Consider the following 18,135-nt stretch of genomic DNA (forward strand, 5'->3'; position numbering starts at 1 on the left):
TGTTATGAACATAAGTGATGTTATAAACATATACAGTTATGAAGTGAAGCAGAGAGGGGTCACCTGGAGCTAGGTGTGTGGGGTTGGCCCTGCTTGGAACAGGTGGGGTCCTGTTCCTAATCAGTGGCTCTTTTTCTGGGCCTGGAGAGGGTGTGAGAGGCTGCTGGTGCAGGACGCTTCACTGGAGGCTGGACTGGATTCTTACTGGCCACAGAGGTAGAGGGGGACGGCTCCAAACCTGGAATAACCAGCAGAGTATGTTATATAGTTTTTATATTACATTATATGAGGTTATATACTGTATATATTCAAGGACTTCCGTAGACTTATGCACAGATTTATCTAGCACATTATACTACTTCAGTTTTGTGTGCTCACTGACCAGAGTGTCTGTGGGCCAGCTATTTATTGTCCTAGCCTTTTGTAAAACGTACGACTATCCTCTTAAACACACGTATATTGTCAATGGTAGTCCCTACATCCACAGCCTCTCCAAGAACAAAATTCTGTGTGGCCCTCGAGCCTCGAGATGTTGCCCACACCTAATGTAGGTGATGCTAACACATTTATGGAGTGAAAGCCAGGGCAGGGTGGAGTGGAGTGGCTCGGCCACAGTGCATTAGCCTCCTGGGTGGGCAGGGAGGGTCTGCAGAGGGCTTCTGCTCTAAGCCGACACCTGCCCCAGGCGCACGCCAGGACAATTTAAACTTATTAAAACAAGTAAATTAAAAGATTTAAAGGGCAGTTTTTAACGTCACAAAGGACACAGGGTAATTGCCTGACAGCTATGTTTGTGAGTATCTAACCTCATCTTCCTCTCCTCTTGATTCATAATATCAGTGTAGGCAGATAAGAGTAACAGACCAGATACATTAGAAAATACTATGGTACTACGAAAAATTATTACTATGACGCAAATGTATTTCTTAAAATAAATCACCCCCCCCACCCCCCTCCCCAGGAACAAATGAGGGCAATAGAAATAATGTAATGTTGGTCAGAGGCACAAGTAACATTTTAAATGTTTCATGCACTTTCTCCTTTCTCCTCAGAGAGAGCTCTTTCCTTCCTTGGCGTATCCCTGGGTTAATCCAAGAGCCCTCCATCCCTCTGATTTATTGCATTGTTCCCTGCAAAGACCCCATCTGAGGAATTGTGAAATACTAGCAAATCCTTTATTTTTCTGTTCAAATTGACAAAAATGGTAGCTGAAGCAATAAAATTGCAGGTGTTAAAGAGATAAATCAATAAGAGGAAATAGAGAGGCCTTAGCGGCAGGGAGGCACAGAACGTGGCTGCCAATGGTGGCCATATTGATTTTCCTGAGTTCAGCAGGCCTTGTAATTAAAATGTAAATTTGAGAAAGAGATAACATCCTGACAGGAGTGCTGGGATGAAGAGATAGATAAAAGATCAGCCGTGAAAAGAGCAGTGGAGAGAATGGAGGAAAGAGAGAGAGAGAGAGAGAGAGAGAGAGAGAGAGAGAAATTTGTTTTGAATGAATCAAAGTTGGTTTTGAGAGGGAAGTAAAATATGTTTTCAGAGAAATGTGTTGACGTATTTGATTTGAAGTTTAAGAAAAAAAAGCATATTATTCACCGAACTATTATCTGTATTTTACTTTCTACTAATATTTTTTATAAAAAAGTGTAGGCTACCTATTTTTTTAAACGGTTGATTACTGTTGATTACACCGGTGCTGAAAAAAAAATGTTTTGACCTAAAACGGAATAATTTATTTTGCTTTAGTTTCATTGGACTACTTTCATTTGTAACAAATCCCTGAGGTATCTGAAAAACATCTAAAGCAGCCAAGAGAAACATCTACAATGTGCCGTTAAAGTCCTCAAGCCAAAATCAATAGAGATCCAACCAGAACACTGGTACTAAATACATCACATTTAGTGCCACTAAAAAGACTACTTTGCCAGATTCATTCCGGGACCAAATCATAATCATTTACCCTCACAGGACGATTGCTTCTGATTCAATGAGGAAATAGCCATTATGTTCGTCACAGAGTATCTTGTGAGTGTGTACGAGTGAGTTTGCCGCAGCATGGCTCTGCTCGCTCCCTGTCCGTCCATGTGGTTTCGCCCCCCTACAGAGAGACAGAGGCCAGGTGGATGTTGTAAATTACAGCATTGGGCAAATGGAAGCTTATTAACAGCAATGCATTGTTAATTTGGCATGGCTTCCGCAGATCATTACATAGCTCACTAATCAAACCAGCCTGCTGTAGACTCTGTAGGCTGGCTCCCATTCACTTTCACACACATTAAATGGAGCAATCAGGCTATACTGGACAACACACAATGAGGTGTGTTTTTTGACTAATCAGATTTTAAATCTAATTCAAGTGACATGGTCAGTTTAATTTGAAAACGTGATGACGAGGAGTTAGGATAAATTGAATGTGAACTGTCACGCCCTGATCTGTTTCACCTGTCCTTGTGCTTGTCTCCACCCCCTCCAGGTGTTGCCCATCTCCCCCAGTTATCCTCTGGGTATTTATACCTGTGTTTTCTGTTTGCCTGTGCCAGTTCGTCTTGTTTGTCAAGCTTACCAGTGTTCGTCCTATCAGCGCCTGTCTTTTTCCAGCCTCTCTTCTTCTCGTCATCCTGGTTTTTGACCCTTGTCCTGACCCTGAACCCGCCGCCTGACCACTCTGCCTGTCCCTAACCCTGAGCCTGCCTGCCGTCCTGTACCTTTGCTCCTACTCTGGATAATCGACCCCTGCCTGCCTTGACCTGTTGTTTGCCTGCCCCTGTGGTTACAATAAACATTGCTACTTCACACAGCCTGCACTTGGGTCTTACCTAGATTCCTTATAGTGAACCTAAAACATGATTTGAAAGATGAATCTGAACATACAGTAAGAATGTGTAGCAAAATGTAGATTGAAACAGCAATACATGTCCAGAAACAATTCAATTAGCACTTCTTTAACCAGAAGGTATTAATATACATTTTGTCAACTATTATGACAAACTATTAGCGACTTCCCCTAGAAAGCAACTTCGCATTTTGAAAATGGCCTGTGATAATTTTGGTCACAAAGTCAGTCTCGTCCAAAACTGAGATGTGGGAGATGATAAGAAAAAAATTGTGTCATGGGTACGTTGGGTTTATTTAAATGTTTTATTCTCCCAATTTTGAGATATATCCAATTGGTAGTTACGATCTTGTCTCATCACTGCAACTCCGCAATGGACTTGGGAGAGGCGAAACATGACCTGCCAAGCCGCTTCTTAACAAACTGCTCGCTTAATCCAGAAGCACCAATGTGTCAGAGGAAACACTGTCCAACTGACGACTGAAGTCAGCTTGCAGGTGCCCGGCCCACCACAAGGAGTTGCTAGAGCATGATGAGCCAAGAAAATCCCCCCTCCCCTAACCCGGGCGACTTGTGCACCGCCCCATGGGGCTCCGGGTCACAGCCTGGGATCGAACTTGAGGCTATAGTGGCACCTCAGCACTGCGATGAATTGTCTTAGACTGCTGTGCCACTCAGGAGGCCTGGGTTGGGTTTATTTGAATCCTGCTCACATGCCCACAGCTGGCAGCACCCTAGTAATTATATAGCACATTCGAAGGGCAGATGACCAGATCAGATCGTAATGCCCATTGACAGCTTGGTTTGACATTTGATTTCCCTATGGGGCTGGTTAGGGACCATCAGTAAATTACACAATGTACAATATTTTAAAAGGTCAATAGCTCCTAATTTCAATGACTCAACCTCAAGCCAACTATACGTTTTAGAAATTAATATACAAATATTGAAGGCACTTAAAGTTGCAATAATGCAACTTTTGGGGCGACTCGACCAAATTCACATCGAAATGTAAGCGTAGGTCCGTTCTATATACGCTTTATTGATTGCGTCCAATTTACATTTTGTAATTTCCCACGGTGTCACACCAGCCGACAGAAGTTATACAGAACAAAAATATAAACACAACATGCAACAATTTCAATGATTTACTGAGTTACTGTTCATATATGGAAATCAGTCAATTAAAATAAATTCATTAGGATTTCACATGACTGGGCAGGGGCGCAGCCATGGGTGGGCCTGGGAGGGCATAGGCCCACCCACTTGGGAGCCAGGCCCAGCCAATCAGAATCAGTTTTTCCCCACAAAAGGGCTTTATTAAAGACAGAAATACTCCTCTGTTTCATCAGCTGTCCGGGTGGCTGATCTCAGACAATCCCGCAGGTGAAGAAGCCAGATGTGGAGGTCCTGGGCTGGCTTGGTTACACGTCTGTGGTTGTTAGGCCGGTTGGACGTACTGTCAAATTCTCTAAAACGACATTGGTAGAAAAAAATAGCAAATTCTCTGGCTACAGCTCCGGTGGACATTCCTGCAGTCAGCATGCCAATTGCACACTCCCTCAACAATTGAGACATCTGTGGCATTGTGTTGTGTGACAAAACTTGGTGGCCTTTTATTGTCCCTAGCACAAGGTGCACCTGTGTAATGATCAGGCTGTTTAATCAGCTTCTTGATATACCACATCTGTCAGGTGGATGGATTATCTTGGCAAGAGTGCTATAACCACTTGCATTACAGCCTTGCAACCATATATCAATACTGTTGCCATTAGAAATTACACACACTGGGAAAATGAGCTTCTGAATATAGAACAGGACTATGGGGAAAAACTGGTTTGCTGTCAATTATGGAAGACATAGTATATTTTCATAAATCCTAGGGGATGCACAGGTAAATGAGCAAATGCGCGTCTTAGGTAAGGTAAAACTGCTTTGGATAATTGAGTACAATGCTGAAGTACTTTTAATCTGAAGTTGAAATCAGCCTGATGACATGGAACATGCCTCATCTGAGGTCAAACTTACTACCTTTACCAACACTGCACAAGTTGGGCCCTAAACAATCACTCTACAAACAAACCAGCTTTTTACTGGCATTATTTGGCACCTTCCTCATGTGTATCTGAACCAGTCCAATCAGTTGGGGATGTGTGTGTGAGGCGATATCCTGAGGTGAGGGTGAGAGCTTACTGGGATTATCGAGGCAGCATGGCCCTTTACTTTGCTCTTTATTGCTGTTTGGTTGGCTGTGGCCCTGTTGTATAAGCATGTGCCCCTGATCCTCTGCAGCTGAGCAAACTCACCATACTCCTCCCGTAGATGTTCTGAAGTTTGTGGTTCAAAGCTCTCCTTCTCTGGCACATCCTCAAAGTCCTCATCATCGTCATCACTGCCCTCGGGTGCTTTCATCTAGTGGATAGGAAGAGGGTGTATTTTTAGTACAGAGTCAGCTCAAAATGTATGCATGGTTGACTGACTAAAGAAAGTATCATCAGTCCAAATACTAAATGGAAGTGCATTAGCAATGTAAGCTGAACAAAATATAATCGCAACATGCAACAATTTCAAAGATTTTACTGAGTTACAGTTCATATAAGGAAATCAGTCAATTTAAATCAATAAATGAGGCCCTAATCTACGTGTTTCACAAGACTGGGAATACAGATATGCATCTGTTGGTCACATATACCATCACAAATCAGAAAACCAGTCAGCATCTGGTGTGACCACCATTTGCCTCATGCAGCGCGACACATCTCCTTCCTCCTTGTGGCCTGTGGAATGTTGTCCCACTCCTCTTCACTGTACGGTGTTGCTGGATATTGGCGGGAACTGGAACACGCTGTCGTACTCGTCGATCCAGAGCATCGCAAACGTGCTTATTGGGTCACATGGCAGTTGAGTATGCAGGCCATGGAAGAACTGGGATATTTTCAGCTTCCAGGAATTGTGTACATGTGGACTGTGCATTATCATGCTAAAATATGAGGTGATGGCGACAGACGAATGGCATGACAATGGGCCTCTCAGGATCTCGTCAAGGTATCTCTGTGCATTCAAATTGCCATTGACTAAATGCAATTGTGTTCATTGTCCGTAGCTTATGCCTGCCCATACCATGACCCCACCAACACCATGGGGCACTCTGTTCACAACGTTGACATCAGAAAACATCTGCCCGGTACAGTTGAAACTGGGATTAATCCATGAAGAGCACACTTCCCCAGTGTGCCAGTGGCCATCGAAGGTGAGCATTTTCCCACTGAATTCGGTTATGACATCGAACTGCATTCAGGTCAAGACCCTGAATGCAGTTCGAGCTTCCATGAGACTGTTTCTGACAGTTTGTGCAGAAATTCTTCAGTAGTGCAAACCCACAGTTTCATCAGCTGTCCGGGTGGCTGGTCTCAGACAATCCCACAGGTGAAGAAGCCGGGTGTGGAGGTCCTGGGCTGGCGTGGTTACATGTGGTCTGCGGTTATTCGGCTGGTTGGACATACTGCCAAATTGTGTTTTCAAGTAACTGATACAATAGCAATGCCAAAGGTAGTATTTTTTTAAAGTCTACTTATGGTCTCAAAGACAACACATGTATTAGTTAATAATAATAACATATATTTAATCCTGAAAGACGTGAATAGGAAAGAAAACTGTGAAGGGAGCAATAGACAGTCCAGCAGATGGAGCGATAAGTGGAGTGTATTGTGGCCCTGATTCAGAGGTGTGGGATCGGTGTCTGCGTGTGGAGCTGATAAGAAACCTGAGACATGCTGGTTAGAGAAAGACCGGGTCACCAAGCGATACGGAGGGCTCTCACCTCAGAGGCAGCAAGCTGCATTTCCTCAACACAATCGCTTTCAGGAGATTTACTCAACACGAGCTCCCAGACACACCGTTCTAGGCCTATCTGAGAAGACTAGGTGGCAACTAGCCTAGTTATTAGGATTCCAGCTATAATCACTACCACATAAAAACCCTGCAGAAATCTGTCTGATTTATCAGGGAGTGCATTTGACTATTTTTCATTTCACACTTAACTAAAAGCAGGAACACTTTCTCAGACAACAGGGAATTGGTTGAATGAAACTAAACTACCACAGGACAGGTGCAGATGAGTGGCCACCATGTCCATGGCACAGTCTGTCTGTAAGACGATGCTGTTGAGAACGAAGAAGGTGGGCTGGAGGGGAGGTGTGATGGTCTCCTCCTTTTCTCCCTTCTTGCTTGGAGTCTCTGCCTTCACATGCTCATCTATTACCTGGCCTGTAAGTTTTGCTATCACTCTAACACTAATCAAAAGAGAAAACTGTCACCAGCGCTGACCTGTGGAACCTCCAAATTACTCTCTTCAGGAATGACAGGGGCACTTAACTCCCTAGGAGAGTAAATGACCACCATCAATCCTGGCGGAATAACAATGAGCTGCCCTGGCCACCAACATTTTTTGGGGTATGGAATCCGAGTCAGGGAATTTATGAAAGGTGAAAGCAACCCAATATCTCTCTCTCTCTCTCTCTCTCTCTCTCTCTCGCTCTCTCTCTCTCTCTCTCTCTCTCTCTCTCTCTCTCTCTCTCTCTAGGGAGGCTATTCTGTTCTGCTCTGTCTGGGGGATGAGCGAAGCCTGCATCAGCCTTCAACAGAATTTATGCTTTTTAATTTACTCAAAATGTAGTTAACCATTCCCTGCGCTACAATGCATAACAGAATGCGATTTCTTTTTAAAATAGGGGTCATTTTCATCATACATTATACGTAACGTCATGCCCTTCGTTCTTCTAGGTATATGAGCCCGTTTTTACGCACACTTTTCTATTTATTCGGCTTAATTGCTTCCATGATTACCTTTATGTCAGGTAGTAAAGAGAGATCAAGGCGTGATTTTTATTTATCTTATTCCCCCTCTTTATTTTTCATTACCCCCTGTGCACGGTGTTGATTACGATAGATTAGGGTCTAAACTGTCTTTGGATGAGGTCTCAATTACTCCCTGTCATCTCCTTCAGCAGGGAGATGAGCCACAGTTTTGTACATTGCTACTCAGAGAGGCCGGCTAGATGGTGGTAGCCTAATAGGAATAAGTGACTCATCCTTCGCACTGCACTGAATACAACAAATGTCTGCGCTTATTAGACACTAAGACCAATTGAATCGTCCCTTAATATTAGTGACGCGGGGGGGGGGGGGGGGGGGGGGGGCGATAAAGTTACATATCGCATTATTATTTTTGTCTCCAAAATATTGATTTGTAAAAATACAACCAACTTTTTTTGCTACTGTAGGAAGCATTAGCTGTATTTTTCATCCTATAGCTCTCCAACTTATTTTTAAATAGTGAGCTAACATGTTATCAGCACTTTTATTTCCCTGACTCATGCTCTATCTTGTCTCTTTGCAGCAGAAATATAGTGAGCAATATGTTTGGAACATCAAATCACAGTATCGATTATCAATACATATAGAATTGTGAGAATCGCGAAACATATCGTATTGACACCTAAGTAATGTGTTAATAAGGTATTGCGAAGTCCCTGGCAATTCTTAGCCCTCCTTAAATATTACAATAATAACATAAATTATAATTAATTCATAATTCCTGCTCTCCGAGAGTGAGAGGGAAAGTGTGAGAAAACAAAACAAAGTAGTATGGTTTTGCAATGATACGTAAGCATTTTCCTTTATTTCACAGAATATATCATATTTATAATGGGGGGAAAAAGCTTGAAAATAGATGTTCATGGATAAAACAGACATGATAAATATTAAGGTATGAGGTAGCCAAATCACCCAACCAAATGTTTGGCAATACAAATGATTGCTTTAACAACTCTATTCTAATTTAACTGATTCTGCCTCCAAGAAAAAGTGCAATCCACAACATAACCCAAACTTTCTACATGACTCCAGGCACACATGCAGTTTTTCATTCTCAGTAGCTAGCAATTGTGGAAAAGGAGATTGCCATTTTGTTTATACCAGTTGTCTTCTTTAATCCAAAGCAGTTATTTCTCCCTTGATAGATTAAAACCCCATGGAAAAAGATTACGAGCCCACTAGAAATTCCTGGTCGACAAACATTATTTAAGTTTTAATTCGCTTTAATTCTGCAGTGATAAAATCAGGACTGCCATCTTGAGATGGCAGCATTATAAGTCTTGTACAGGGGTGTGTATGGGGAGCAGATAATTAGCTTTTTTTAGAAACATTTTGCTGACACAATCCTACCAAAAATATGGTCTCTATTCCCTATCCCCTCCTTTGCATTTAAACAGACCTTTTCCCCATCCTGTACAATGTATAAATAAAGAAAATCACTTTTTCTACCTCTTACAAAATACTCCAGGAAAGCTCCCCAATATCATTTTTGAGTTAACAACATGGATATATTAACCTAAATTGTCTACACTTAAACCTGCTGCATCAGCAAACACAGTTGTACACTTCATTTCTTTAAGTATTTCTGTGTTTTTTGTCCTTTTTTTAATCCTTTGTAAATCAGAGACAACGACTGTATCTCATTAATTCTGAAAAATATATCCAATTACACACCTTTTTCCTAATTAGCCAAATAAAAATGCTGCAAATGTGTCCATGTGTTCATTTCATAGACAGAAGCAAGCGGATTAAAGAATAATATTAGCCATTCTTTCCCAGTGCTACTTGGTGTGCAGATAGCTTTGAAACATCCAGGGTGAACTCTATCGATTGGCCATGTCAAAACCTCCGTCCCTTTCCTCAGTGAAAGGTGTAGATAATGAGGTTCTGGTTAAATATCAACCACCTACTGGGGAAAAAAACCTCACTTTAGCAGGCTAAAGTGCTCCCTGCGCCCTCCAATATATTTTGTGTGGTCTAATTAACTCTGTAAGCAATCTCAATTACTTTGTGCCCCGGGAAGCATCCGCCCCAGCGCACTCCTTAAGTAAGTCTGTTATCCTTTAAAAAATATATATATTTTAGGAGACAGCCTTGGACAACTGAACTCTCAACTTAATTAGTCTTTTGGCAAGTTTGATGGCTATGCATTTAGAAACCCATCCAATCTTATAAACTAAAAATGTTATGTACTCATCTGTGATGGTCCTCAGTGCATCTGCTATTTATATGCTAATATCCACTCTCACTGGAAGGTCTTGCAAATTATTAGAGCAAACCAATAACTCAGGTGTATGGGCTGCCGGAGCCAGGCGGCTAGGTCGAGGGAACGGCCGGGGGAATTAAACGCTGCGAGCCGGTCAGGAGGAGCAGAACACACTCAAGCCCGCTGGAGGTGAAAAACCCTTAAAGTTGTTCTCCATTGTCTCTGACAACAATTTAATACCCCTCACTGCCAGGCTGGGCCGTGTGGCTCTAAGACAGCGTTCAGTCTCAGAAACACACACAAGTCCACAGACAGACACACCATCTCCTCAGCATAGAGAAGCATTTTACATTAAGCATTACTGTGGAAGCAGATTGTGTTCCGTGAATATTGTAAAATGCTTTAATGCAAGAATCATTTGCATAAGAAAATGTAGCCTAACCCAAAATGTGCTTTGCTCTTGGAAAACATTTTCAGTCACATGGTTATGTTAACACAGGAGGTTGGTGGCACCTTAATTGGGTAGGACGGGCTCGTGGTAATGGCTGGATCATGGTAATGGTCTCCATGTGTTTGATGTCATTCCCTTTGCTCTGTTCCAGACATTCTTATGAGCCGTCCTCCCCTCAGCAACTTCCTATGGATGTTAATGAGTATTTACACTATACATACTCTATATAGCCTAGCTACCATTCGATTGGTTCTGTGGTCAGAGGCCATGTCCAAATATGGCGTGGTACTTTCTAGCTGCAGCGTTTGATAAAAAGAGTCTCTGTCAAAAAGTAATAAAAGGACCATTCTGTAAATAAGATTCAACGGGAGGGAGAGGATATGACATGAAGATAAACAGAAGGGAGACTGAGGGAAGCTTTGGAAATGGGAAGATGGGTACCAGCCAATGGTAATGGTCCCTATCCCAGGCCTACTATCCCACTGGGTGTCTGGGGGATACACTAATGAGAATGCAGAGTCTCGGGCCCCTCGGGGGCCTCCCCCGGGACTCCATCCTGAGGGGACCAGCCAGGTCACATGACAGATCCTCCAAATGACACTGTCAGCTTACCCTGAACGGCTGGAAGAGGCAGACTGGGCCAACCAGCGTCGTGACACGGGTGCAATCATAGGATGATGAGACTATTACTTAACCTATCTAATGAATATATTTGAACTATGTCAAGATAAATGCATGCTGAAAGTCGTTCACATTAAATAGGTCTAGTCTCTGAACATCATAAAGATCATGATATTCGGGGATATAACAACAGTTATCCCCTTACTGATCTCGAATAAGTGATCATGTGCTTGAATTAACCCTGTACAGATCTGTGGTCAGTGTGGTTTAGGGGTGCAGAAGGTGAAGGCAGACTAGGCTCCGTTAGCTCCACGAGTGGAGTGGTGCTAACATTAATACCAGTCAGTCTGTAGATATTGTACACACGGCCTGATCAGGTGAGGATGAAGAACAGAACAGGCAGGGGGATAGACTATCTCTTTTTATCTCCAGTTTCCCAATGAGAAAAACACGAAGACACATCAATTATTGCTCTGCCTCCTGGTACTGATAAGATGCCTTATCTGGGGTAAACAATGCAATATTCCTCCCATGCTGCATGTTAAATGTGCTCCTGTTTTGTGGTGGGGGGGGGGGGGGGGGGGGGGGTGATAAGGTGCCTGCTTTACAAATTCTCCCTTCTTTACAAGAAACCTCAGTGACCAATAATTAAGGGGGCTTAAATGATATCCTGAGATCCAGCCAGCTGCAGAGTGCTGGTGTCAGACACATCCACCTTTTCCATTTATCAGATGGGTGCCAGTGCCAGCAGAGAGGGAGCCCAGCAGGTAGAGAGAGACGATGAATACTGCTAAAGGAAGAGGGATGCTGCAGTACAGCAGGCACTCAGTCTGGACGTGGGTCCAGGTTTGGCCCTATCATTTAAATAGCACTAGGAGGTTGAAAAGTAGGTCATCCTACATGGACATGGAGGATGGATCCCTCAATCAAATATCAAATTGATGTCAATGGAACATTTCCTTTAAGCAGTTTTCATGGATATGTAAAAAAAAACAAGCATAGTTCCACAGTGAATTAAAACATAACATACTGTAAATTATCCAAATCTATGATTGGATCGTTTCATTAATTCCAATGCAAAGGTAATTCAACTAAGAGAAGACAAAATGCTGAATATGCCTACATGCTGAAGCCATACAAATATACTAGAGGACTATTAAGGGTTGAGTTGTTTTGGTTTTGGTAATGTCTTTGCTTCTAGCCTTCACTTCCATTTCTTTGTCAGTTGAGTGAGAAGCAGCAAAAACTACCATCTTTGCCATTTTTGATTTCTCAATTACTTCCAATCAGTGCAAGTTTATTGAGTCGAAAAAGCAATCCCATCCGTGTCAGAGCCGTGATAAAGCAAATAAGGTAATGGAATGCTTTTACGGGTAAAAAGGAAAAACTAATTATGATAAAGGACTTTAAGTTGTTGCTTTATCACACAGCAATGGCGTTTTGCATTGAAAATGTGGGCTGACAGTGATAAACCTTTACAGGGAGCAGTATGGCGCTCTGTCACTGTCACTTTTCTGCGTTCCCTCAAACACAGCGCTCTCCCTGCCCAGTTAAAAAGGAATATCAGGTGTCATAACGATGAGTCTCATCACTGCTATATATATGCATACTATTCCAGAGAGAGAGGGAAGTGGGCTGCTCTATTAGTGCCTAGAGCCATGCCTCTCCATTCCCTCTTGCTGTGCTAATCTCAGCCTGATGCATTACATTTCAACACCACTATCAGAACTTGCACAAATGTCCAACTCTGAATTTTTTACATTACCACTACAATGGTTCTTCCACTTCCAGGCCCTGAAACAATGTCAAATAAAAGACATGACAGAAGTGCCAAACATGGAATTACATTTAAGGGATTTTTGCCTTCAGGTGGTAGTGGTATTGAGGCCATGGACACCATGCCACTGATTCCTCTCACTTTTCCCATTGAGACCATCTGTAATAACATGTCGAATTTCACTGTTTTCAGAGAAGATCTGAACATAAACATGTAAAAGTAGAGAGGATAAAAATGTGTCTCTGTGTGTATGAATGCACACCAATTGCATTCGTGCAATTTGTTTACTTCCATAAAAAAGGATTCTAGCTATAGTCAATACTGACTATACCCAGATATCCATTACAGTGATGTTTTTATTATTATTATTATCATCATCTCACTGAATACGTTAATCATAGTGCAGTCCTACTGATAGTTGTCAACCCCCCTACTGGTTTGGTAAGTGGCAAACGGCTTCTAATTTGTTGTACAATAGTGACCTCTGCTGGTAACAAGATAGTTGCAACCAGGCAGAGAAGTCCCATGAGCCACTTTCTTGCAAATTATTATGTTTGTCAAGACCTGCCCTTGTTGCTAAATAATGTGTAAATTGTACTTGCCACTCTGTACTGTCTGGCATTGTAGTCGATGTGCAGGTCTCCATATTTCTGAAGGGCTCTATCCAGAGACTTCTTCAAGTCTATAGATTGTCAGAGGAGCAGTTCTGGCACACCCGCCTTGGTGAAAACCTTTGGAAAAAATATCCGACATTCCCATCAAGCAGACCTCGAGCCTGTCCTGGAGTATGTAGACAGGCCCTGGACAGTTTTTGAAAAAGGCACGATTTGAATTTGAATGGGTTCGTTCCTGTTCTACTGGATCCAAATGAAGTCTCCTTTAACTTAAATTATTTTAGGATTGAGGAAAACCACTGAAAGGATACACTCCTTCCCTGTACGGCACATTTAAAAGACAACATTTTATGTTCAAATTGTTTCTAGTAAAGTGAATATCTTAGGAATAGTTAAGTGAGTTGTCAGGACTGTAATAAGCAAAATCATATTAAAGAGCTAAATAAAAGCAAGAAATCAAGAAATGTCTTCTGTTGTGGACACCGGGATACCGCAATTATGTTTATCACCTACTGTACCCATTGACTGTAATGTTAATTTGTTCATATTTACGTCCCAATGACCACACTACAGAAGACAATTTTGCACTTATTATAAAAGGTAAATAGCAATATTTGTTTCTAATCTTTTCTTTGTAACATGTTTTTTTTCACCCCAAGGTTATAGATGTAACTGTCCTGTGTGAGTAACCCACCTGCGGAGAGTTTCAGGTCCAGGCTGTATTTGTGAGATATGAGTCCTGTGGTGTATAGGAATGCACCTGAATTCACAACCTCCTCTATATCACTCATCTTCACTAGAATCCTCTTCCTCATTTTCCTCATCTGCTTTCATCCCTCTACTTGTCTGTGGATACTTGGTTTTCCCTCTCGTCCTCCAGGGGCCTCATTTCTCAATCCTGCATGGGGCCATTTCCATGCAAAGTGTGAGATTTATCAACACGAACATTTGATTGAGAGTGTGTAAATGTATACACAGCCATGACCATGCGTATACACAGTGCTAAGTGGTGGGATAAGGGATATGGGGGAAATATTTGTCGAAATTGTGAGAGTAATAATTAAATCATTTTTTTGATTTATTGTATTTCCATTGCGAATTCATGCAACATATCTTGACAGGCTATATCATATTATTTGACCACATCGGTGATAATAATCAATATAAAGTACAGTCATTTGTTATAGTAGAGTCACCTGTGAAACCATTGCTGAAATACTATAAAAGACAGATAATCAAAATAGAATGAGACATGGCTGATCTTGCTCTGTTGGAAGATTTGACATGTTGAATAGAGACCGTTTTTAGAGACTTTCACGCCCTGGCCTTAGTTATCTTTGTTTTCTTTATTATTTTGGTTAGGTCAGGGTGTGACATGGGGGATTTATGTGTTTTTTTTTTAACCTGGTCTAGGGTTTTTTGTATGTTTATGGGGCTGTTCCTTTCTAGGTAGTTTGTAGGCCCATGGTTGCCTGGATTGGTTCTCAATTAGAGGCAGCTGTCTATCGTTGTCTCTGATTGGGAACCATATTTAGGCAGCCATATTCTGTGGGTACTTTGTGGGTGGTTGTCTTCTGTCATTGCACCAGGATAGGACTGTTTCGGTTTTCACATTTATTGTTTTGTATTTTGTAGTGTTCTCGTTGATCGTCTATATTAAAGATGTTGGACACTAACCACGCTGCATTTTGGTCCTCCTCTCCTTCAGCGGAAGAAAGCCGTTACAGAGACAGGTGGGACTTATTTGCAGAAAGTACAGATTGGCTCATCAGATATAGTTTCCAAAAACCAATTTTATAGGATTTATACGAGGATTTAAGACTTACATTAGAATTCAAACGCATGCCTTTCCTATTTTTAGGGATGCAATCATCAGCAAAATAAACAGTAACATATACAATTTCCATACACCATTGCACAACAGTTTGAAGTCAAGAGGGGTTTCCTTGCCATCAATGGGTTCCCAAATACGAACGGAGCAATGATGGGTTACGTGATGCGCAAAATACACTGCTGACTGTGGTGGCATGGTGCCAGGTGTGGTGGCAAGGTGCACGACTCTATGGGGGGTGATATGAGCCGTAATTAAGCCTTGCGAAGCTACTGACACGTCTCACGACGTCATCTAACGTCTTCCTAGCGCCATAAAATACCTCCATGAATTAATATGGACTGTCAATGGAGACAAGGCGTCAAACTGCCGAGGCGTTCACATCACATTCATGTCACGTGACGCGAACACGCCATGTACAGTTGAAGTCAGAAGTTTACATACACCTTAGCCAAATACATTTAAACTCAGTTTTTCACAATTCCTGACATTTAATCCTAGTAAAAGTCCCTGTTTTAGGTCATTTAGGATCACCACTTTATTTTAAGAATGTGAAATGTCAGAATAATAGTAGAGAGTGATTTATTTCAGCTTTTATTTCTTTCATCACATTCCCAGTGGGTCAGAAGTTTACATACACTCAATTAGTATTTGGTAGCATTGTCTTTAAATTGTTTAACTTGGGTCAAATGTTTCAGTTGCCTTCCACAATAAGGTGGGTGAATTTTGGCCCATTCCTCCTGACAGAGCTGGTGAAATGGAGTCAGGTTTGTAGGACTCCTTGCTCGTACACACTTTTTCAGTTTTGCCCACACATTTTCTATAGGGGTGAGGTCAGGGCTTTGTGATTGCCACTTCAATACCTTGACTTTGTTGTTCTTAAGCCATCAACTTTGGAAGTATGCTTGGGGTCATTGTCCATTTGAAAGACCCATTTGCGACCAAGTTTTAACTTCCTGACTGATGTCTTGAGATGTTGCTTCAATATATCCATGTAATTTTACTTCCTCATGATGCCATCTATTTTGTGAGGCGCACCAGTCACTCCTGCAGCAAAGCACACCCAGAACATGATGCTGTCATACCCGTGCTTCACAGTTGGGATGGTGTTCTTCGGCTTGCAAGTATCCCCTTTTTCCTCCAAACATAACGATGGTCATTATGGCCAAAACAGTATTTATTTTGTTTCATCAGACCAGAGGACATTTCTCCAAAAAGTGCAACCTTTGTCCCCATGTGCAAACTGAAGTCTGGCTTTTTTATGGCAGTTTTGGAGCTTCCTTGCTGAGCGGCATTTCAGGTTATGTCGATATTTTCCACCATAATTTGCAAATAAATTCATTAAAAACTCCTACAATGTGATTTTCTGGATTTTGTTTTCTCATTTTGTCTGTCATAGTTGAAGTGTACCTATTATGAAAATTCCAGGCCTCTCTCATCTTTTTAAGTGGGAGAACTTGCACAATTGGTGGCTGACTAAATACTTTTTTGCCCCACTGTATATATAAACTCCAGTCGTACTTTATCAAAAGCCTTTTCAAAATCAGCTATGAAAACCAGGCCTGGTGTCCCCGATATTTCATAGTGTTCTATTGTTTCCAGTACTTGTCTTATATTATCTCCAATGTATCGTCCATGTAAAAAACCTGTCTGATTAGGATGAATAATATCTGACAATACTTTTTAATTCTATGGTGCCAAGGATTTTTGCATTACAACACTGAAGCGTAAGAGGTCTCCAATTTTTTTTATGGACTGGATCTTTATATATACCACTTGGGTCCTGTTTCAGTAATAATGATATCAGACCTTCTTATATAGGAGTGGTTAAAACAAGCCAATAATGGTCCACTGAGTATACCAAAAAAAGTTTTGTATACTTTCACTGGTATGCCATCCAGCCCTGGAGTTTTCCTCAGTAATTTGGCCTTCACATGAGTCTTTCTGTACAGATATTAATTTTACATTATTATTAGGAAAAAAATCCATACAATTAGTTTCAGTTAGTGGAGATGGAGGAGCCTGAAATGAAAACATATTCTTAATGTGGTGAATCATGCGTGACTCCATCATTTGTAACACGTTTTAATACTTTTTTGGGGGTAGCATTTCTATATTGAAGATTGAAAAAGAATTTGGTGCATTTTTCCCCATATTCCATCCAATTCGCTTTAATTATTATAATATATTACACTAGATCTTTCTTGAATAAGTTCCTCCATTTCTTTTTGTTTTTCCTCTAACTTATTCTGTGCCTCTATAGTACCGTTTTTATTGCTAACTGTACTGCCAGTCCTTCAATTTCCTTTGTTAATATGGACTCTTTTGATCTAAATTGCTTTTGTTTTATAGATGAGTACTGAATGCCTCTAAAGGCACATTTAAAAGTGTCCCATACAGTAAGGGGATCTGCTGTAGCTATGTTATGTCTGAAAAAGTCAGTTATTAATTCTTCTGTCCAAGTTCGAAACAATTTATCATCTAGTAGACTTTGATTAAATTTCCAATATCTTCGCCCACGTGGAAATTCTGTAAAAGTAATATATATGCCAATTATGTGATGATCCGACCGCATTATGTCCCCTATCAACACTTTTTAAACTTTTGGTGCCAGAGAGAATGGTATAAGAAAGTAGTCAAGGCGACTAGCTTGATTAAGCCTCCGCCATGTATATCTCACTAGGTCAGGGTATTTAAGTCTCCATATATCCACTAATTCCAATATATCCATGACATTCATGATTTCCTTAAGTGCCTGAGGGTGATAGTTTGTAGTGTGATTTCCTTTCCGGTCCATAGAGGTATTTAAGACCGTACTAAAATCTCCCGCCATAATAATAGTCTAGTGTTGCATGTAGAGTTGAAAAGCCAGTGTGCCTTTGTTAGGAGGAGAGAGCTTCTTGGTATGTCCTGTGTTTTGTTGG

The sequence above is a fragment of the Oncorhynchus kisutch genome, linkage group LG19 (genome assembly GCF_002021735.2).
Source record: "Oncorhynchus kisutch isolate 150728-3 linkage group LG19, Okis_V2, whole genome shotgun sequence".
Lineage (NCBI taxonomy): Eukaryota > Metazoa > Chordata > Actinopteri > Salmoniformes > Salmonidae > Oncorhynchus > Oncorhynchus kisutch.